Source organism: Protopterus annectens, chromosome 4.part0 (assembly GCF_019279795.1).
Source record: "Protopterus annectens isolate FY-2018-M chromosome 4.part0, PAN1.0, whole genome shotgun sequence".
In the NCBI taxonomy this organism is placed as follows: Eukaryota; Metazoa; Chordata; order Ceratodontiformes; family Protopteridae; genus Protopterus; species Protopterus annectens.
In genome coordinates this window covers 968,219,256-968,241,035 of record NC_056733.1, presented here as the reverse complement: position 1 = coordinate 968,241,035, position 21,780 = coordinate 968,219,256, and positions in this window count along the sequence as shown.

The following is a 21,780-nucleotide window of genomic DNA, read 5'->3' as shown; positions in this document are numbered from 1 at the left end:
CTACAGGTGGGGACCGAGGACGGATCATTGTGGTACACCTATGGCTACAGGCGGGGACCAAGTATGGATCATTGTGGTACACCTATGGCTACAGGCGGGGACCAAGGATGGATCGTTGTGGTACACCTATGGCTACAGGCAGGGACCGAGGATGGAACGTTGTGGTACACCTATGGCTACAGGCAGGGACCGAGGATGGATCGTTGTGGTACACCTATTGCTACAGGCGGGGACCGAGGATGGATCCTTGTGGTACACCTATGGCTACAGGCGGGGACCAGGGATGGATCCTTGTGGTACACCTATGGCTACAGGTGGGGACCAGGGATGGATCCTTGTGGTACACCTATGGCTACAGGCGGGGACCAAGGATGGATCGTTGTGGTACACCTATGGCTACAGGCGGGGACCAGGGATGGATCCTTGTGGTACACCTATGGCTACAGGCAGGAACCAGGGATGGATCATTGTGGTACACCTATAGCTACAGGCGCAGACTGAGGATGGATCATTGTGGTACACCTATGGCTACATGCGGGGACCGAGGATGGATCGTTGTGGTACACCTATGGCTACATGCGGGGACCGAGGATGGATCATTGTGGTACACCTATGGCTACAGGCGGGGACCGAGGATGGATCCTTGTGGCGCACCTATTGCTACAGACGGGGACCAAGGATGGATCCTTGTGGCACACCTATGGCTACAGGCGGGGACCGAGGATGGAACGTTGTGGTACACCTATGGCTACAGGCGGGTCCAAGGATGGATCCTTGTGGCACACCTATGGCTACAGGCGGGGACCAAGGACGGATCCTTGTGGCACACCTATGGCTACAGGCGGGGACCAGGGATGGATCCTTGTGGCACACCTATGGCTACAGGCAGGGACCAGGGATGTATCGTTGTGGTACACCTATGGCTACAGGCGGGGGCCGAGGATGGATCATTGTGGTACACCTATGGCTACAGGCGGGGACCGAGGATCGATCGTTGTAGTACACCTATGGCTACAGGCGGGGACCGAGGATGGATCATTGTGGTACACCTATGGCTACAGGTGAGGACCAGGGATGGATCCTTGTGGTACACCTATGGCTACAGGCGGGGACCGAGGATGGATCGTTGTGGTACACCTATGGCTACAGGCGGGGACCGAGGATGGATCGTTGTGGTACACCTATGGCTACAGGCAGGGACCGAAGATGGATCGTTGTGTTACACCTATGGCTACAGGCGGGGACCGAGGATGGATCCTTGCGGTACACCTTTGGCTACAGGTGGGGACCGAGGATGGATCCTATGGCTACAGGCGGGGACCGAGGATGGATTCTTGTGGTACACCTATGGCTACAGGCGGGGACCGAGGATGGATCCTTGTGGTACACCTATGGCTACAGGCGGGGACCGAGGATGGATCCTTGTGGGACACCTATGGCTACAGGCGGGGACCAAGGATGGATCCTTGTGGTACACCTATGGCTACAGGCGGGGACCAAGGATGGATCCTTGTGGTACACCTATGGCTACAGGCGGGGACTGAAGATGGATCCTTGTGGTACACCTATGGCTACAGGCGTGGGACCAAGGATGGATCCTTGTGGTACACCTATGGCTACAGGCAGGGGACCGAGGATGGATCCTTGTGGTACACCTATGGCTACAGGCGGGGACCGAGGATGGATCGTTGTGGTACACCTATGGCTACAGGCGGGGACCAAGGATGGATCGTTGTGGTACACCTATGGCTACAGGCGGGGACCGAGGATTGATCGTTGTGGTACACCTATGGCTACAGGCGGGGACCGAGGATGGAACGTTGTGGTACACCTATGGCTACAGGCGGGGACTGAGGATGGATCGTTGTGGTACACCTATGGCTACAGGCGTGGACCGAGGATGGATCATTGTGGTACACCTATGGCTACAGGTGGGGACCGAGGACGGATCATTGTGGTACACCTATGGCTACAGGCGAGGACCGAGGACGGATCATTGTGGTACACCTATGGCTACAGGTGGGGACCGAGGACGGATCATTGTGGTACACCTATGGCTACAGGCGGGGACCAAGTATGGATCATTGTGGTACACCTATGGCTACAGGCGGGGACCGAGGATGGATCGTTGTGGTACACCTATGGCTACAGGCAGGGACCGAGGATGGAACGTTGTGGTACACCTATGGCTACAGGCAGGGACCGAGGATGGATCGTTGTGGTACACCTATTGCTACAGGCGGGGACCGAGGATGGATCCTTGTGGTACACCTATGGCTACAGGCGGGGACCAGGGATGGATCCTTGTGGTACACCTATGGCTACAGGCGGGGACCAGGGATGGATCCTTGTGGTACACCTATGGCTACAGGCGGGGACCAAGGATGGATCGTTGTGGTACACCTATGGCTACAGGCGGGGACCAGGGATGGATCCTTGTGGTACACCTATGGCTACAGGCAGGAACCAGGGATGGATCATTGTGGTACACCTATAGCTACAGGCGCAGACTGAGGATGGATCATTGTGGTACACCTATGGCTACATGCGGGGACCGAGGATGGATCGTTGTGGTACACCTATGGCTACATGCGGGGACCGAGGATGGATCATTGTGGTACACCTATGGCTACAGGCGGGGACCGAGGATGGATCCTTGTGGCGCACCTATTGCTACAGACGGGGACCAAGGATGGATCCTTGTGGCACACCTATGGCTACAGGCGGGGTCCGAGGATGGAACGTTGTGGTACACCTATGGCTACAGGCGGGTCCAAGGATGGATCCTTGTGGCACACCTATGGCTACAGGTGGGGACCAAGGACGGATCCTTGTGGCACACCTATGGCTACAGGTGGGGACCAGGGATGGATCCTTGTGGCACACCTATGGCTACAGGCAGGGACCAGGGATGTATCGTTGTGGTACACCTATGGCTACAGGCGGGGGCCGAGGATGGATCATTGTGGTACACCTATGGCTACAGGCGGGGACCGAGGATCGATCGTTGTAGTACACCTATGGCTACAGGCGGGGACCGAGGATGGATCATTGTGGTACACCTATGGCTACAGGTGAGGACCAGGGATGGATCCTTGTGGTACACCTATGGCTACAGGCGGGGACCGAGGATGGATCATTGTGATACACCTATGGCTACAGGCGGGGACCGAGGATGGATCGTTGTGGTACACCTATGGCTACAGGCAGGGACTGATGATGGAACGTTGTGGTACACCTATGGCTGCAGGCAGGGACCGAGGATGGATCGTTGTGGTACACCTATGGCTACAGGCGGGACCGAGGATGAATCATTGTGGTACACCTATGGCTACAGGCGGGGACCGATGATGGATCGTTGTTCTACACCTATGGCTACAGGCGGGGACCGAGGATGGATCGTTGTGGTACACCTATGGCTACAGGCGGGGGCCGAGGATGGATCGTTGTGGTACACCTATGGCTACAGGTGGGGACCGAGGATGGATCATTGTGGTACACCTATGGCTACAGGCGGGGACCGAGGATGGATCGTTGTGGTACACCTATGGCTACATTCGGGGACCGAGGATGGATCGTTGTGGTACAGCTATGGCTACAGGTGGGGACCGAGGATGGATCGTTGTGGTACACCTATGGCTACAGGCAAGGACCGAGGTTGGATCGTTGTGGTACACCTATGGCTACAGGTGGGGACCGAGGATGGATCGTTGTGGTACACCTATGGCTATAGGCGGGGACCAGGGATGGATCCTTGTGGCACACCTATGGCTGCAGGTGGGGACTGAGGATGGATCCGTTTGGCACACCTATGACTACAGGCGCGGCCCGAGGATGGATCCTTGTGGCACACCTATGGCTACAGGCGGGGACCGAGGATGGATCCTTGTGGCACACCTACGGCTACAGGCGGGGACCGAGGATGAATCCTTGTGGCGCACCTATGGCTACAGGCGGGGACCGAGTATAGATCCTTGTGGCGCACCTATGGCTACAGACGGGGACCGAGCATGAATCCTTGTGCCACACCTATGGCTACAGGCGGGGACCAAGGATGGATCCTTGTGGCACACCTTTGGCTACAGGTGGGGACCAAGGATGGATCCTTATGGCACACCTATGGCTACAGGCGGGGACCAGGGATGCATCCTTGTGGCAAACCTATGGCTACAGGCGGGGACCAGGGATGGATCCTTGTGGCACACCTATGGCTACAGGTGGGGACCAGGGATGGATCCTTGTGGCACACCTATGGCTACAGACGGGGACCAGGGATAGATCCTTGTGGTACACCTATGGCTACAGTCGGGGACCAGGATGGATCCTTGTGGTACACCTATGGCTACAGGCAGGAACCAGGGATGGATCGTTGTGGTACACCTATGGCTACAGGTGTGGACCAAGGATGGATCGTTGTGGTACACCTATGGCTACAGGTGGGACCAAAGATGGATCCTTGTGGTACACCTATGGCTACAGGCGGGGACCAAGGATGGATCCTTGTGGTACACCTATGGCTACAGGCGGGGACCAAGGATGGATCCTTGTGGCGCACCTATGGCTACAGACGGGGACCGAGGATGGATCCTTGTGGCACACCTATGGCTACAGGCAGGGACCGAGGATGGATCCTTGCGACACACCTATGGCTACAGGCGGGGACCAAGGATGGATCCTTGTGGCACACCTATGGCTACAGGCGGGGACCAAGGATGGATCCTTGTGGCACACCTATGGCTACAGGAGGGGCCAGGGATGGATACTTGTGGCACACCTATGGCTACAGGCGGGGACCAAGGATGGATCCTTGTGGTACACCTATGGCTACAGGCAGGGACCAGGGATGGATCCTTGTGGTACACCTATGGCTACAGGCGGGGACCAGGGATGGATCCTTGTGGTACACCTATGGCTACAGGCGGGAGCCAGGGATGGATCGTTGTGGTACACCTATGGCTACAGGCGGGGACCAAGGATGGATCCTTGTGGTACACCTATGGCTACAGGCCGGACCAAGGATGGATCCTTGTGGTACACCTATGGCTACAGGCGGGGACCAAGGATGGATCCTTGTGGTACACCTATGGCTACAGGCGGGGACCAAGGATGGATCCTTGTGGTACACCTATGGCTACAGGCGGGGACCAAGGATGGATCCTTATGGTACACCTATGGCTACAGGCGTGGACCAAGGATGGATCCTTGTGGTACACCTATGGCTACAGGTGGGGACCAAGGATGGATCCTTGTGGTACACCTATGGCTACAGGAAAAGCTCTACAAAGTGCATTACAATTGCATTAATAGAACTTGTAGGTATGCTGCAATAGAAATCAGTAATATAAAATCTAAAAGTTAGGACAGTAAGTATAAAAGTTAAATTGAAGGAACTGCATACAGACAACTGCAAGGCTATAAAAAATGTTTACATTGTTATTTATTTATTTATTTGCAATTTGATTACCAGGGAAGTCCACTGGGCAGAACTGACCCATTTTCAGTGGAGGCCCGGGGAGAAAAGCTCCAAGATGCATTATACAACTTAGATACAAATAATAGTTAATATTATAGATCTTATGTAGAAAAGTTACTCATAAATGCATTCAATATCATGCATAGTTAAATTCATTAAGCTTGATGGTAGGGATCATACAGTGTCATTTGGGGAAAACAGATATGGGTTAGGTGTGGAAACAGTTTACATATAAACCTTTTAGGAAAATGTAAATACACTTTACATCCACACATCAACAGTAGAATGCTATTTATAATATTTACAAGGTTGGGCTGTGTGAGGGTAGCTGTAGGAGGTGAGAGTTTAGAGAGAAGCTATAGAAATTGTTGAAAGCTTAGATAGGCTCATAGGAAGATAACTATGAGAGTTGTAGAGCTTGGGAACCAGAGCGAGAACCCCCTTGGATTAGGTTGGGTGAAGGCAGGTACATTTCCATTTAGTGGATAGGTGTTTGAATAGTTGAGTTTTGAAGTTTTCTGAGTTTGGTATGGTTCTTAGTGTGGAGGGAAGGAATGTTACAATACAAATCATCCAGTAGGAAGTCAGAGAGTTGAGGCAGTAAGTAATAAAGTCATTTATGATAACAATTAAGTATGAGACACGAGGAAGAATGAGAAGTTAGAGGTATATACAAAACTGGAGAAATTACAGAAAACTGTAGGTGTAATATTTATGGTAGATATATAATCTGTCTGGGTACAATGCAGTATAAGACATGAGGACAAAAAGGTAGTTGAGTTTAACAAGTGAGATTTATAAAGAACAAGTGAGGATAAGAAAAGGGCAAGACAGCATTCACATTTACTTTCATTTCTGTCTCTTCCATAATGCCTTGTGGCATCTAAATCCCTCGCCATTGGCATCTACTGTAGAATACCTAGCTGTCCAGTCTGGGTCCTGGTGGTGTGCGAGAGCTTTTTTTGAGCATTTTTAATTCAAATTGGTGCTATCTTTAAGAATGAATCCACTCCTGCTGTTCATAGGTTCATAGGCAGGTACTAGGCTATCTGCCCTAGGGAATTTATAAGCCTAGCCAGAACGTGTTGGTTTTCACCTCCCTTTTAGACTAGATTCCTGAGCCTCTGTCCAGCAGGGCCATAGAAGTGATCCCAGGAGTAAATTTACAATTTCCCATCCACTCATCAAGATTTCTCTTGAAGAGGGTCAACGAGGGGCTATGCCTAACATGGACTGGGATTCTATTCCAGAGCGAGGGAAGCCTTTGGGATATGAATCTATCCCTCCAGCATGTCCTATTTATTGTTGTGCTAAGATTTAAATCCCTGGAGTGTGTAGCTCTAATCGATTTGGTTTTCTTGAGGTGGAGCATGTCCAACAATTCCGGGTTAGACATGGCCTTGTACGTCAGGCAGAGATCGCCTCTGAGTAGGCGGTAAGCAATTGAGTAGAGCTGGAGTTTCTTTAGTTGAGCTGCATAGGGCATTTGTTTGCGGCCCACAATCCTCTTGGTGAGGTATTTTTGAGGTCTCTCTAGCTGTTGCAGGTGTCAGGTAAGGTACATCCCAAATTGGGCATTGTACTCAATTATGGGCCTAATGAGTGATGAGTAGAGGGGCACAATGACCTCTCTTTATCTAGATGTCAACCCTTCTGTGATTAGGTGAGCTATATAGAAGGTTTTTCTAACCACTTTGGCAATGTGACTGTGAAAGGAGAGGTTACTATCTACTTGGGTCCCAGATCCCTAATTACTTCTTCCATACTTAGTAGATTACCTCCTATGTGGTAGTTTGTGGGCACTTTATTTTTCCCAAAGGGGATAACTATGCATTTTTTGGCATTTAGCTTGAGACCATGGTTTTGACCCGAGGTATCCGTCTCCGTAAGGCCTTCTGGAGGATGCTTGAGTCAGCCGGTGAGTCGATTATGGCTCCCAGTTTGCAATCATCTGCCAGCTTGGTAAGCCACAGTCCTCCCGTGTTTGCCTGTACCTCAGAGAAGTATATACCAAACAGGAGGGGTCCCAGGACTGAGCCCTGTCGGATGCCATTTGTAACCGGTTTAGAGTCGGACATGGCACCTGTGACTCTGACCATGTGAGTTCTATCCCTGAGCCAATTTGCAACCCATCTTGTGACATATGGGTTAATATTTAAGCTGGTAAGCTTATTTATGATGCCAGAGTGGGGTATTGTGTCGAAGGCCTTTGTGAGGTCCAGGTAGGCTGTGTGGACTACCTTTCTCTCATCTATGGCTTTGGTTACTATTTCAAAGAAGTCAACTAGGTTTAAGAGGCAAGATCTGCCTTTAACAAAGCTGAATTGGGTAGGGTCCAGTGTTTGGAGGTTCCCATTGTCTTTGTTTATGAGATCCATGATGATGCGCTCCATAGCTTTGCAGACCAGGCTAGTCAGGCTTATACGGCGATAGTTCCTGGGATCCGTTGTGGCGCCACTTTTGTGGAGCGGGATCACTGTTGCTTTACACCATTCTTTGGGTACATAACCCGTGGTAAAGCTGAGTTGGGACAGTGAATTTATGTGAGGGTTTAGTTCATTTTGGAGCTCATGTAAGATGCAGCCTGGGATACCATCCAGTCCCACTGATGCTGTGTTTTTTTACTTTGGAGAAGGCTTCTTTCACCTTTGTGTCTGTGATGTCTGAGGGACTGCATTCTTCTGGGATAGACACTGGCCCTTTTGGGGGGAAGGGGGGTAAAGTTTGCACTGTTGATGGTTTAGTTCATTAGATAACACTACTATTACAGGTAGAGTCCTCATGCAATCTCACTCTAACAGAGCTTAAGTATTTACTAGTTGTAAATGACTTCTCCACTCAAGTACTAAAGCTTTTATTTATCTATTTGATATTTTATTTGCATGTGGGTGAATAATCACTATGGTGTTATTTAAGAACCAGCTTAGCCAACTTTGTATGCAGTGCCTCAATAGCTTACCTCACATTGTTCCCAGTATTAGTTTTTATCCCAAACCAATGAGCAATAGTAAATAATTACATATTTGTCTAAACGAAATTCTTGCATAGGGAAGCCGCGACAGTTTCTCAGTCTGTTAAAGTTTATATGTAGTTCTCTGAAGACTTTCAATAGTTTGGCTATTTTCTATTCACCTGTAGTACCAGACTGTGGTTTAGTAAGTGGCCCAAATCTTAAAATACCTGCTGTTACTTGCATTTTGCTTTACTGAGTGTAACTCATGATAGAGTTTTTCAATACTTACTGCTGCATGTATTTTTGCTGCATTGCAAATAGCTCATGGTAGAGTTTTAAATACCTGCTGATATGTATGTTTGCTGATTGGAATGTAACTCTTATATTTTTATTTTACCTTCCTAACAATCTCTCTCTCTCTCTGTTTCTGCTGTACTGCTAGCTATTCCAACTGACACCCCCGCACTCTCCAGCTCAGCCTTATAAGGTCTATCTACCTTCAATTTATTTAACCTTTCTTTTTCACTCTGACTCCCCCTCTGAATCTCTCTTCCTGTCTCATACTTATTAATGGTGTTGCTAAACAGTATCTTAGTCTCTCTCACAGACTCATCTTTCCACTCTCTCCTTTTCATTTCTAGGTTGTAAGCCCTGGTGTAATAGATTGCAAAGAACGCAAGCTACAACTTTTGCTCAGCACCAAGCATTATGTCCTCTGCACAAAACAAACATTACATCTCCACAGTAAATCCTTATTTCTTTAATGTATGTGTATCATTTAGTCATAACTCTGTAATCCAATTGATCCTGTAAGGCCACCTGCACACCGCCAAGCCAGACCTCCCCTCTCACCTCTTCTGTTTTATTTTCTGACTCTTCGTAGTTCTTTCTGTCATTATTTCCTTTTCTTAATTGCTTAACTTTTCTGCTCTCTTGGCCTGTCTTATTACTTACCCTATGCAGTAATTACACCATCTACTGACCTTAGCCCTGTGCTCAGTCTAATTCTTAACAGTACAAGACTTTTTGTACCTTGCACTCCCTTCCCTTTAAGTCTGCCTTCTCACTTTTGCTTACTTTCCATTGATCTAAACAAGCAACTGATTTTTCAACCACTAATTGCAACACCACACATTGTTTTTTTTTCTTACTTGCAACAAGCTGCGACCCAGTGTGGCCTGCTCCATTTGCCCTTGCTATGCTCGGTCTCTCTCCGCTGGTCTACCCTACCCCCATTCCCACTCACCCACATTTCAATTACATTTATTCTTACCGTAACTCTGCCCTCTCTCACTTTTCAACCTATCATACTCACCTTCCAATCAATCTCTCAAGTAGATCTTACCATCTTTAACACCCTACCCACACTAAGCACCTCTAAATTAGCAAACAAATCAATACTTTCACATTTACTCTATAACAGCTCTACTACTACCTTACATCTAACTTACATACATATCCTACCTAGTAGCTTGTTCTAACACTAATGCCATTATCTTATTTCACAAATAAACACAATCCTCTATCTACAATGCCGCCCTCCTCTTATGCAATTCTCCTCTTATTCTCTGGAAGCTTCTATTTCTTATTAAACTTAACAGCTATCCAGTGGGCTTATCAGTCAATCAAGCCAGCTAATGCTACATCCACAGAAACCTCACCATTAGCTATCTACTCTACCATATACCCTAGCATATACTTCTACTCACCAAAATAAAAAGTACCCCTATAAAACAACACCCACCATCATTCACTGTTAAAATACGAAACCAACTCAAAAAGGAAACAATTACCTACTACTTTCCCAAACAACCATTCCAAATTACCCCTAGTCCTACAAATCTCTAAATTTAACCCTGAACCTTCTCAGCATCAGAAACAAAATGCCAGAGTTTCACACCTGGATAACTCACAACAAATCTGATATAATAGCAGCCACAGAAACATGGTTAAAACCCTACATAAAAGACACCAAATCCCTCCACCCAGGCTATGCAATACTCCGTCCTAATACATATACTATTGTCCCATACTCTAAATCTATTTCTCAATTCTCCACAGCCAAAATAATAATTTCTTTCCTAAGAATAAACAACTGAAAACATTTCTGCATCATAGCACTATACACCCCCCCCCAGGCAATAGCATTCCTCTACTCAAAGAAATTCTTTCCTGGATATCAAATAATATAGAAAATGAAACAATCATCCTGGGTGATGTCAACACTGACTGGCTTAATGTCTCTCACCACACTCCCTCATCCAACATTAACTTGTTCAGCTCTACCCAGCTCATTCATAATATAACCAGACCAAACAGAAAGGATGGCAATGGCTCCATTTTGGACTGGATCCAAACAATATCTCCTTCACCAGCACACTACCCAATCGTATTAGTGACCACCTCCCCACCTATATATTACATAAAACTGCTCCAGCACCAAGTAAACACCAATACAAGCTAACAAAAAACGTATCTCACTTTAACTCTACCACTTTTAATGAAACTTTATCAAACCTCAACTGGGAGCCCCTAAAAATCCTTCCCCTTGATAAGTCTGTTGAGTTATTCAATGCAACATTCCTCGAGACCTTAAACAATCTAACTCCAATCTGACAGATAAGAGTAAAAACTAACCATGCCTGTTGGATCACCGGGCCTACTAAGCAACTCATGACTCCTAGGGACAAAGCCTGGAAACTAGGGCAGAAAAGTAAAACCCCCTTGAACCTGTTGCAATTCAAACAACTCTGCAATCAAGCAGTGTCTAATTATTAAAGACAAAAAGCACACAATCTACATCTGCAAAGTAAACATAGGCAAAACCCCAAACAATTCTGGTAATGCATTACCACCCTACTAAACCCAGGCTCAAGAAATAATCCTTGCCTAAAACCAGATAAAATACCCAATGAATTAGCCAATGTAACCCTTACTTCATCAATACTATAGCCAATATTACTGCTACTTTCCTCCAAATCAACTCTAATACTACCCCCACATCTCCAATTCAGTCTTCACAACACACCACTACACCCTCCTCACCTAGCCTTTCCTTTCCCCCATACCTACCACTACCATAAGGCAGAGACCTCCTACAGCAAATTGTTGAGCTTTGCCGTCCACACCTCACACACAGAACCAACAGAGGGGAACCCATCCCAGTGGATACCAAGGTATGTGTAGGACTAAGAATACTAGCTACAGGTACCTTCCAAAGACCAACTGGTGATATGATGGGGATTTCACAGGCATCAGCATCCAGGATACTCCACCAGTTCCTGGATGCCATGTCAGCAAATATCGGTGACCACATATATTTCCCCAATTCCCGTAAGGCATTGACCAGCAATATGCGTCTTTTCCACCAAATAGCAGAATACCCTGAGGTAGTGGGTGCAATGATTGCATGCACATATGCATCAAAGCACCACCCGGTGAGCAGGGTAGGGTCTACATCAACTGCAAGGGCTTCCCCTCCATCAACTGCCAGTTTGTGTGCGATGCCCAGGACATAATAATGAATGTGTGTGCTGGATGCCCTGGAAGCTATCATGATTCCCACATTTGTCATCTCACCCAGCTGTACCAGAGATTTGCCAATGGGGGACATCCCTGAGGGTCACCTAGTGGGGGATGCTGGATATGCACTTGAGCCGTTGCTGATGACACCCATCAGAAATGCACACACACCTGAACAAGAACTCCATAATGAGGCACACGCACAAACAAGAAACATAATTGAGTGTGTGTTTGGGGTGCTCAAGTCACAGTTCCGGTGCCTGGACACATCTGGTGGAGCCTTGCAGTACTCACCAACTACATGTACCCAAATTGTTATGGTATGTGCCATGCTACACAATATGATCCTGTGGAAACAGCTGCCGAAGGAACAGCATGGAGCAGGGCCAAACAGCCCCCCACCATTGCCATGGCCCGCGCAGGCACAGTGTGACTCAGAGGAGGAACAACCAGAGCCTGCCCCAGTAGGCAGAAGGAGGTGTGCCCAGTATGCCCTGGCCTTGGCAAAGAGGCAACGCATAGCACATATACTGACTCAGTAGGAACTCTGGAAATGACACCTCTCTCTGATGCGCACATACAGTAAAAGGGATGCCTAACTTGACACTACCTGTTTTCATACATTTATAGGGAGTGTAATATGTGCATCTGACATAAGCAGCCCTGCAGCACCACCTGAGGCATGAGTGCCCTATTCTAAGCAATATAAAGCACTGCTAAGCACATTTTACCAGTACTGAGAATATTTAAATACAATTGGGTGTAGCTGCACGCCGTGCTAACCAGCGCAATGTTGGGCAAAGTCGGACAAAGTCGGGCAATGTAGGGCAATGTTGGGCAAAGTCAGGCAAAGTCGAGCAAAGTGGGGTAAACATGCTCACACCTGCTTTACTGTTCCTTAACCAGTCAGGTTTGCCCAGCAGGAAAATAAAAAGCAGCAACAGGGCTCGAACTCAGGATATTGTGCACTATAGTCACAATACTGAACCACTAAGCCATGACAGCATTTCACTGGCACAGACCCAACTTAAGTCACTCACACATACCAGTTGGGGGGGTCACATGCTTAACAGTCACAGCCAGCAGGACAAATGTAGACAAACGTAAACCCAAACAAATGCTGTATCATGCCCTCTGAAGAGGCATATGAGTAACCTCCCCCCCAGGCCTATGCAGACAGATAACAACAGGCCTGGCAGTGTGATGTGGGCTGGGTAGGCTATGAAGTCACAAACTAATATGCGTGTAATTGGAAGCTAATATCTGTAGTGCAGTGGTATGCCTCAAGCCAGTATGATAGGCAGCAGTTCAGACTGAAATGGAGTACCTGACATAGCAGTGCAGGCCTAGCAAATGTGTATAAGTGTCAGGTGTACCCCTCATCCCATGTACACCCACAGTAACAATCAGGTGTGCCCCCCTCCAGGTAGAAATGTACAAATAGTAGCTGTCCCCCCTGTATGTAGAAATGTTGATAAGTCTATGCAAATTGACTCATGGAAGCCCTGCAGGCACAGCATGCTTCCTGTCGATGTACAACACAAAGGTGAGCTCTGAAGTAAAAACCAATTTGAATTTTCACACATATATAGTATATATATGCCCATAGTGGGCATGCTCACACACTTAAACAAATTTAGCAAATGTCAGTCAACAACATACTGAAAGGTCATACTGGTCATGCTCACACGCTTAAACAGACAAAGCAAATTTCAGTCAACAACATACTGAAAGGTCATACTGAGCATACTCACACACGTAGGCCATGTCTGAGTACAGCAGTGGGCCACACATATCTGGCAGTTGCAGTTCTTACTCCAGACACATGTCACTATTCACCAATCCTGCCTTGCGCACACAGTGATATGCAAACAGACCCATATAATATATTGGACCCCTATGTAATACAAGTACTTAAGTTGTTCAAAGAAAGTGAAAATCCAAAGAAGATCAATAAATCTCCGATCAGTATCATCAAGAAACAATGAGCACTCCTAACATTATCCAAGCCATGTTCTGCCAAAAATATTGCCAAAGAGTCCATAGAGAACCATGAAGCTTTCTTTAGCTATGTCATAAATATCAATGTAAACTCATATATGTTCTGAGTCAGTGCAAAGTGTAAATGAATACATGTACATGACTGACATTGCCAACATCTTGTCAGACAAGTTCATACATATTTTTTTTTTATTTTTTTTATTTATCATTTGTTGACCAGGAAAGTCCGACTAGGTTCCACAGAGCCTGTTTTCAGCAGAGGCCTGGGGAGAAATGCTCCATATTTACCCCCCTCTCACTGACAGAAGGGCCCATTACCATACCTGGAGATTGTGAAACCCCAGAAATCACATATACAATGGTTAAACAGCTCTATCCAAACCTAAAAACACAGTGTCTATGGGATTGCATGGTGTCCCTGGCTGTGTCATATGTGAACTCCAAAACAAACAGACCCTGCACCTGAACAGTCTGTTGAGACTCACCCTCTGTACAGGATATGAAACTGTTGAATGGGTAACAGCAATGTTTGGCACACTCCACAAGTGTTGGTGCACAACAGACCATGGGAACTATTGTCTTATAACCCTAATAAGCCTAATCTGCAAGGCCATGGAGTCCATCATTATGGAACTCATAAACAGAGTTACTGGGAGCCTACAAATACCCAACCCTACCCATTTTGGTTTGGTCAGGGGCAGATCATGGTCCCTAAACCTACTAGACAGTTTTCAAGGCAGTTACCCAGGACATACATCAATGAAATGAGCTCCACACGGCCTACATAGACCTTGAAAAGCCCTTTTACAACCTCTCACACATGTGACAAGTGGAGTACCTCAGGATTCAGTCCTGGGACTGCTCTTGTTTGGCATCTACTTCTCTGCAGTACAGGCCAACACTAAGGGACTCCGGCTAACAAAGTTTGCAGATGACTGCAAACTGGGAGCCTTTATTGAATCCCCAAATGATGTGGATACTCTACAAAAGGGCCTTACAGAAACAGATGCTTGATGCCAGAGCCATGGGCTCAAGCTCAATGCCAAGAAATGTAGTTATCCCCTTTGGGAAAAAACATGTATCCATGAATTACCATATAGGTGGCAGTACACTAAACTCCGAAAGTGTGATAAGAGACTTAGGGACACAGGTGGGCAGTGGTCTCACCTTCGATAACCACATCACCACAACAGTCAGGAAATCCTTCTATGTGGCACAGCTCATCACTAAGGGCTTTTCATCCAGAAAAAAGGAGGTCATTGTCCCACTGTACTCATCCCTCATTAGACCCATTATAGAATATAATGCCCTATTTGGTATGTACCTCTCAAGGCATCTGCAACAACTGGAAAGGCCGCAGAAATACCTCACTAAAAGAATCACAGGCTTAAAACAGATGCCCTACGCTGACCACCTTAAAAAACTCCAGCTATACTCTGTCACATATCGTCTACTCAGAGGCGATCTCTGCCTAACATACAAAGCCATGTCAAACCCAGAGCTGTTGGACATGCTACACTTAAAGAAATCCCAATCCCTCAGAGCCACACGCTCCAGGGATCTAAACCTTGTCATCACAATAAACAAAACATGCTGGAGGGATAGGTTCCTGACCCAGAGACTTCCCAGACTCTGGAATAGATTGCCCATGCATGTCAAGCAGAGTGCCTCTTTGGCCCTCTTCAAAAGGAACCTTGACGATTGGATGGGAGAAAGGAAATTCACCCTGGGAATCACGTCAGTCGCCCTGCTAGACATGGATCCAGGGAAGTAAATATTGTGGGAAGAAATAGCCAGGGGATTGTTATGGCTAGGCTTGTATAGGCCCTAGGGCTGATAGCCTAGTACCAACCTATGAACCTATGAACACACATGTTGTATCCACAAACTCAACAACCTGTGCATAAACACGTATGCCATCTGATGTTTTGCCATCTGGGGCACAGATAGATCCCACAAGGTAAGAATTGTGGTCTCCCTGTTGGACTGTAAGCTGGTAACAACTGCTGTCCCCCATGGCTCAGTCCTGGGACCCCTCCTGTCTGGTGTATACTTCTCATAAATACAGTCAAACACAAAAGGGCTATGGTTAGCAAAGTTTGTGGATGACTGCAAAAAGGTTGTCATAATCGATGTTTGGGACAACAGAGACATCCTTAAAAAGGGTCTCAGTCAGACAGATGTGGTGTCAAAATTATGGCTTCGAGCTACAGTCATACAAATACCACATAGGTGCCAACACCCTAAATATGGAGGTAATAATAAGGGATCTATGGACACATGTGGATAGTCATCTCTACTTTCAGAAACACATTCACAAAGTGGTTAGAAAATCATGCTATGTGTTCCCACAAATTGCCAGTCTTTGCATGTAGGTCAAAGGAGGTTCCCTCTACTCATCAGTCATCAGACTCATCAGAGAGTACCACAACACACTTGCGATGAATCTGACTAGGCACCTTCAGCAGCTGGAAAGACCACTGAAGTACCTCAACAAGAGGATTACTGGCCTCAAACAGTTGCCCTATGCAACAAGACTGAAGTAACTCAATCTGTACTCTGTTGCATACCATCTACTCAGGTGATCTCTGCCCAACAGACAGGTCCATGTCCAATGCAGAACTGATGTACATGCTGTATCTGAAGTAAACCCAAGCTCACTGTGCCACATGCTCTATGGATATAATCATCACAACAATAAATAGAACATGTTGGAGGGATACATTACTAACTCACAGACTTCCCTTGCTTTGGAACAGGCTCCCAACCTACATTAAGCTGAGTCCCTCACTGACACTCTTCCAGAGGAGCCTTGATGAGTGTACGTGAAACTGAAATGTCACACCATGGATCACTTCATCAGCTCTACTACACAGAGGCATAGGAAACTAACCCTGTGTGTGGTGATAGCTGCACACTCTGGCCATGCTAATATATGCCTTCAGGCAGATAGCCTATTACCTACCTATGTACCTATATATGTAGGGGCAACATAGTATAATAAGCCAAAGATGGATGGTTAGAGATGTGTGTAAGAGGGTGACCATGACAGGGAGCCATCCGGGACTGTCCCATCCAGCACACATCCCAATGGCACAAAAGACATGAGGTGCACATCTCACCCACTGTACATAATAGCCACCAGTATCTGTAAGCATTACAGTGTATGTGGTGCATGTGCCTGCTGTACAACATGACTGTACAATGAAGTACACAGCTACTATCTGTAGACATGTACCTGTCACATAGGTTCATAGGTATGTAGTAGACTATCTTCACAAAGGCATATATTAGCCTAGGCAAGTTGTGCAGCTTTCACCACCCCATTGGTTAGTCCCCTAAGCCCTAGTTCTAATAGTTAGTACCCTAAGCCCCTTTCTAGTGGGGCTGCTGATGTGATGCCTGCCGTGAATTGTCTGTTTCCCATCCACTCATCAAGGTTCCTATTGAAGAGTGTCAGCGAGGGGCTCTGTCTGATGTACATTGGGACTCTGTTCCACAGTAAGGCAAGTCTTTGGGATGGTACTCTATCCCACCAGCATGTTGTATTCATTGTTGTGATGAGGTTCATATCCCTGGAGTGTGTAGTGTGACTCAATTTTGTTATCCTTAGATGGAGCATGTTCAACAGTTATATGTTGGACATGGCTCTGTATGTTAGGCAGAGTTTACCTCTGAGTAGGCGGTATGCAATGGAAAACAGATTTAGTTTTACCAGTTGTGTTGCATAACACAACTGTTTGAGGCCAGTAATACTCTTGGCGAGGTACCTCTGTGGTCTCTCCAGCTGCTGGATATGCTTAGTTGAGTGCATCCAAAATGGTGCATTGTACTGAATGATGGGTCTGATGACTTAAGAGTAGACGGCCACCACTACCTCTTTTGATCCTGATGCAAACCCATTGTTGATTAGGTGGGCCACATAGGATTTCCTAATCACTTTGACAACATGGTTGTCAAAGGAAAGATTACTATCTACTTGTGTCCCCAGATCTCTTATAACCTTGTCAGTTTTTAGGGGGTAACACCTATATGGTAGTTTGCGGGTGCTTTGTTTTCCCCAAAGGGGATTACTATGCATTCTTTCACATTGAGCTTGAGGCCATGATTCTGACACCACACATCTGTCTCATAGAGTCCCTTCTGGAGAATATTTGTGTCATCCGGGGAATCTATTATGGCAAACACTTTACAGTTCCCAGCAAACTTAGTCAACCACAAACCTCCTGTGTTAGCATGTACTTCTGAGAAGTCTATACCAAAGAGGAGGGGCTCCAGGACTGAACCCTGGGGGACACCAGTTGTTACTGGTTTAGAGTCTGACATGTAGCCAACAACTCTTAATTTGTGGGATCTATCTGTGAGCCAGTTTGCAATCCATCTTGTAATGTATGGATTTATGCCCAGGTTGGTGAGTTCATCTATGACACCTGACTGGGGAATAGTGTCAAAGGCCTTAGCGAGGTATAGGTAGGCTGTGTGGAGCTCCTTTCAATCATCTGTAGCCTGGGTAACTGTCTCAAAGAAATCCACCCAGTTCAGGAGGCATGATCTGCATTTGACGAAGTCAAACTGGGTGTGCTCAACTGTGTGAAGGTCCCCAATGTCTTTATTGTTGACTTCCATTATGATTGGCTCCATTGCTTTGCAGATCAGACTCGTCAGGCTCATAGAGCAGGAATTCCAAGAGTCTTTTGTGGCCCCACCCCTGTGGAGTGTGAAGAACGTTGCTGTGCAGCATTCTATGGGTACATATCCTGTACAGAGCATGTAGAGAGAGGTGTAAGTATATTTGATGAATATGGATACATCCCCACCCTATGTGCTATGATCCAGGTTCTAATGCTGGAAGGTATGGAATGAGTAGTATCCTGATAGTGCTGGTGTGCTGTCTGGAGCCTTGAACTATGCTTCAGTTACTGCACAGATATCAATATTCTCCATACTGAGAAGTACCTCGAGTGTGTGCATTTGGAGGCTGAGACTTCTGACAATAAGAAGCATTTAGCTCACTTTGTGGTTATTTGTGTTGGTTACGGGGTTTGGTTTGTCCTGAGTGACTGGTGTTCCACACCTGAAGTCAACACCTCATTGGTCTGATCTGACGATAAGCTAATTACCCTACATATCCACATTCTGCCCCCACCCCCCATTAAGGAAACCATGTTAAAAAATTTCTCCAAAGCCAACTTCATGCTTCTTAAGACAGGGGTGGTGAAATTCATGACACCCATGCAGATGGACAATACAATTACAACTACTGAATCCTACACAATTGCACTTTATAAGCACTTACATGAGTGCATGGATCATGCTATCCCAAACAGAACCAAGACACTATCCTCCAAAAAAGGAAGCCAATCTGGTGGTCCCCTGCCATAAACAAACTGTACAACAGAAGGAAGAAACTGTTGCAAAAGAGAGTAAAATCCCATGAGTGGAGCAGCTCCCTGGTCAGCCTCAGTAAGAAGCTGCGATCCCTGATAAAATCCTCCAAAGCTAGTTATGAAAACAAAATCACCACTGATTCTAGACAACCACAAAGCATTCTATAGCTATATCAAGACTTTCAATGGCAACACTCAGATCTGCTCTGAGTTACAGCACAATGGCACTAAATATACAGACCCAAGTGAAATTGCCAACATCCTGGCAGATTGGTTCAGTGCTAACTTTACCCCCCTCTCACCCATTAAAGAGCCCATCTCTATACCGGAAGAATGCAAAGTTCCTGTAATCATGGCTGCACAGGTAAAAACCACACTCTCCAAAGCCAGGAACACAGCATCCATGGGACCAGACAACATCCCAGGCTGAGTTCTACACAAACTAAAATTGGCACCACACCTAAGCACCATGTTCAATCATAGCCTCACCTCAGGCTTTGTGCCTTCTGAATGGTGCACAGCAATGGTTATCCCACTACACAAGGGGTGAGCCACCATGGACCTCGGGAACTAGTGCCCCATTAGCCTGATGAGCCTGGTCTACAAGGCCATGGAACGTATCATCATGGAACTTTTAAACAAAGACATTGGTAATCTCCAAACTCTGGACCCCAACCAGTTCGTGTTTGTAAAAGGCAGATCATGTCTCCTAAACCTGATAGACTTCCTTGAAGCAGTCACCAAAGCCATAGACAAGGGTAAGGTGGTTCACACAGTCTATCTAGATCTTGCCAAGGATTTTGACACCATCCCCCACTCTGGAATTATAGATAAACTCAATAAACTAGGTATAAATCCCTATGTCACAAGAGGGGTTGCCAACTGGCTCACTGACAGAACTCACACTGTGAAAGCAGCAGACTCCAAATCCGACTTCAGACCAGTGACAAGTGTAGTACCACAGGGTTCAGTCCTGGGTCCTGTCCTGTTTGGTATCTACTTCTCTGAAGTGCAGGCTAACACAGAAGGTCTTTGCCTAATGAAGTTCACAGATGACTGCAAACTGGGAGCCATAATTGAAACTACTAACGATGTGGACATCCTACAAAAGGGCCTCACTGAGACAGATGCCTGGTGTCAAAGCCATGGCCTCAAGCTCAATGCCAAAAAGTGCATTGTCGTCCCCTTTGGTAAAAACTCAGTACCCACGAACTACCACATAGGTGGTAGTCTACTTAACACCAAAAGTGTGATAAGAGACCTTGGGACACAGGTGGACAGTAGTCTCTCCTTTGATAATCACATCGCCATAGTAGTCAGGAAATCCTTCTATGTGGCACACCTCATTAAAAAAGGTTTCTCATGCAGAAAAAAAGAGGTCATTGTTCCCCTCTACTCATCACTCATTAGATCCATTATAGAGTACAATGCTCCTTTTGGTATGTACCTCACAAGACATGTACAACTACTGGAAAGGCTGCAGAAATACCTCACAAAGAGGATTACTGGCCTCAAACACTTGCCCTACACAGACCGTCTCACAAAACTCCAGCTTTACTCCGTCGCATATCGCCTACTCAGAGGTGATCTCTGCCTAACATACAAAGCTATGTCAACATGCTCCACTTAAAGAAATCCCAATCCCTCCGAGCTACACATTCTAGGGACCTAAACATTGTCACCACAATAAACAGAACATGCAGGAGGGATAGATTCCTGTCCCAGAGACTTCCCATACTCTAGAATAAACTACATATCTATATCAAACAAAGCTCCTCATTAGCACTCTTCAAGAAAGATCTTGATGATTGGATAGGAAATAGGAAATTCACCCTGGGGATCACTTCTGTGTCTCTGCTCGACAGTGGCACAGAAAATTAAATTCCTTGGGTGGCAAAAGCCAGGGTACCTTTTTGGCTGGGCTTGTATAGGCCCCAGGGCCGATAGTCTAGTACCTACCTATGAACCTATGAACCTTTGAGCCTTGCCTAAAAAAGGTAATATGGGGACAGCAAGAGCCTTGGCCAGTATTCAGAAGCATAGGGGTGACAGGTGCAAACCATCTCTAGTGAAGCAACGAGGCTTGTCTATCATGTCATCACAGGCAGACAGAGACTGGATCCCCTTTGAATGACAGCAGAAGCTCAGCCAATTGTTGAAGTTTATCAACTTTCTGTTACATTGCAGTATCATGTAGGTGAAGGTAAGATGCTACTCAAGGTCAGGGTCATACCAGCCTGGGCTACATGATCATAGAGCTACTATATATCTCTTGTCATGTTGTCTTGGGATGTATGTCTCAGATCATTCACACTGACATGTACAAAGAACACGTCATATATGTACCTGTTCTGCAGTGATGTAAGTGCTTGTGTTATGTGGCGGATCATAGCACCTGACAGACAACTGACAGTAACTTTCCCCTTGTCCAGCAAAGTGAGTGG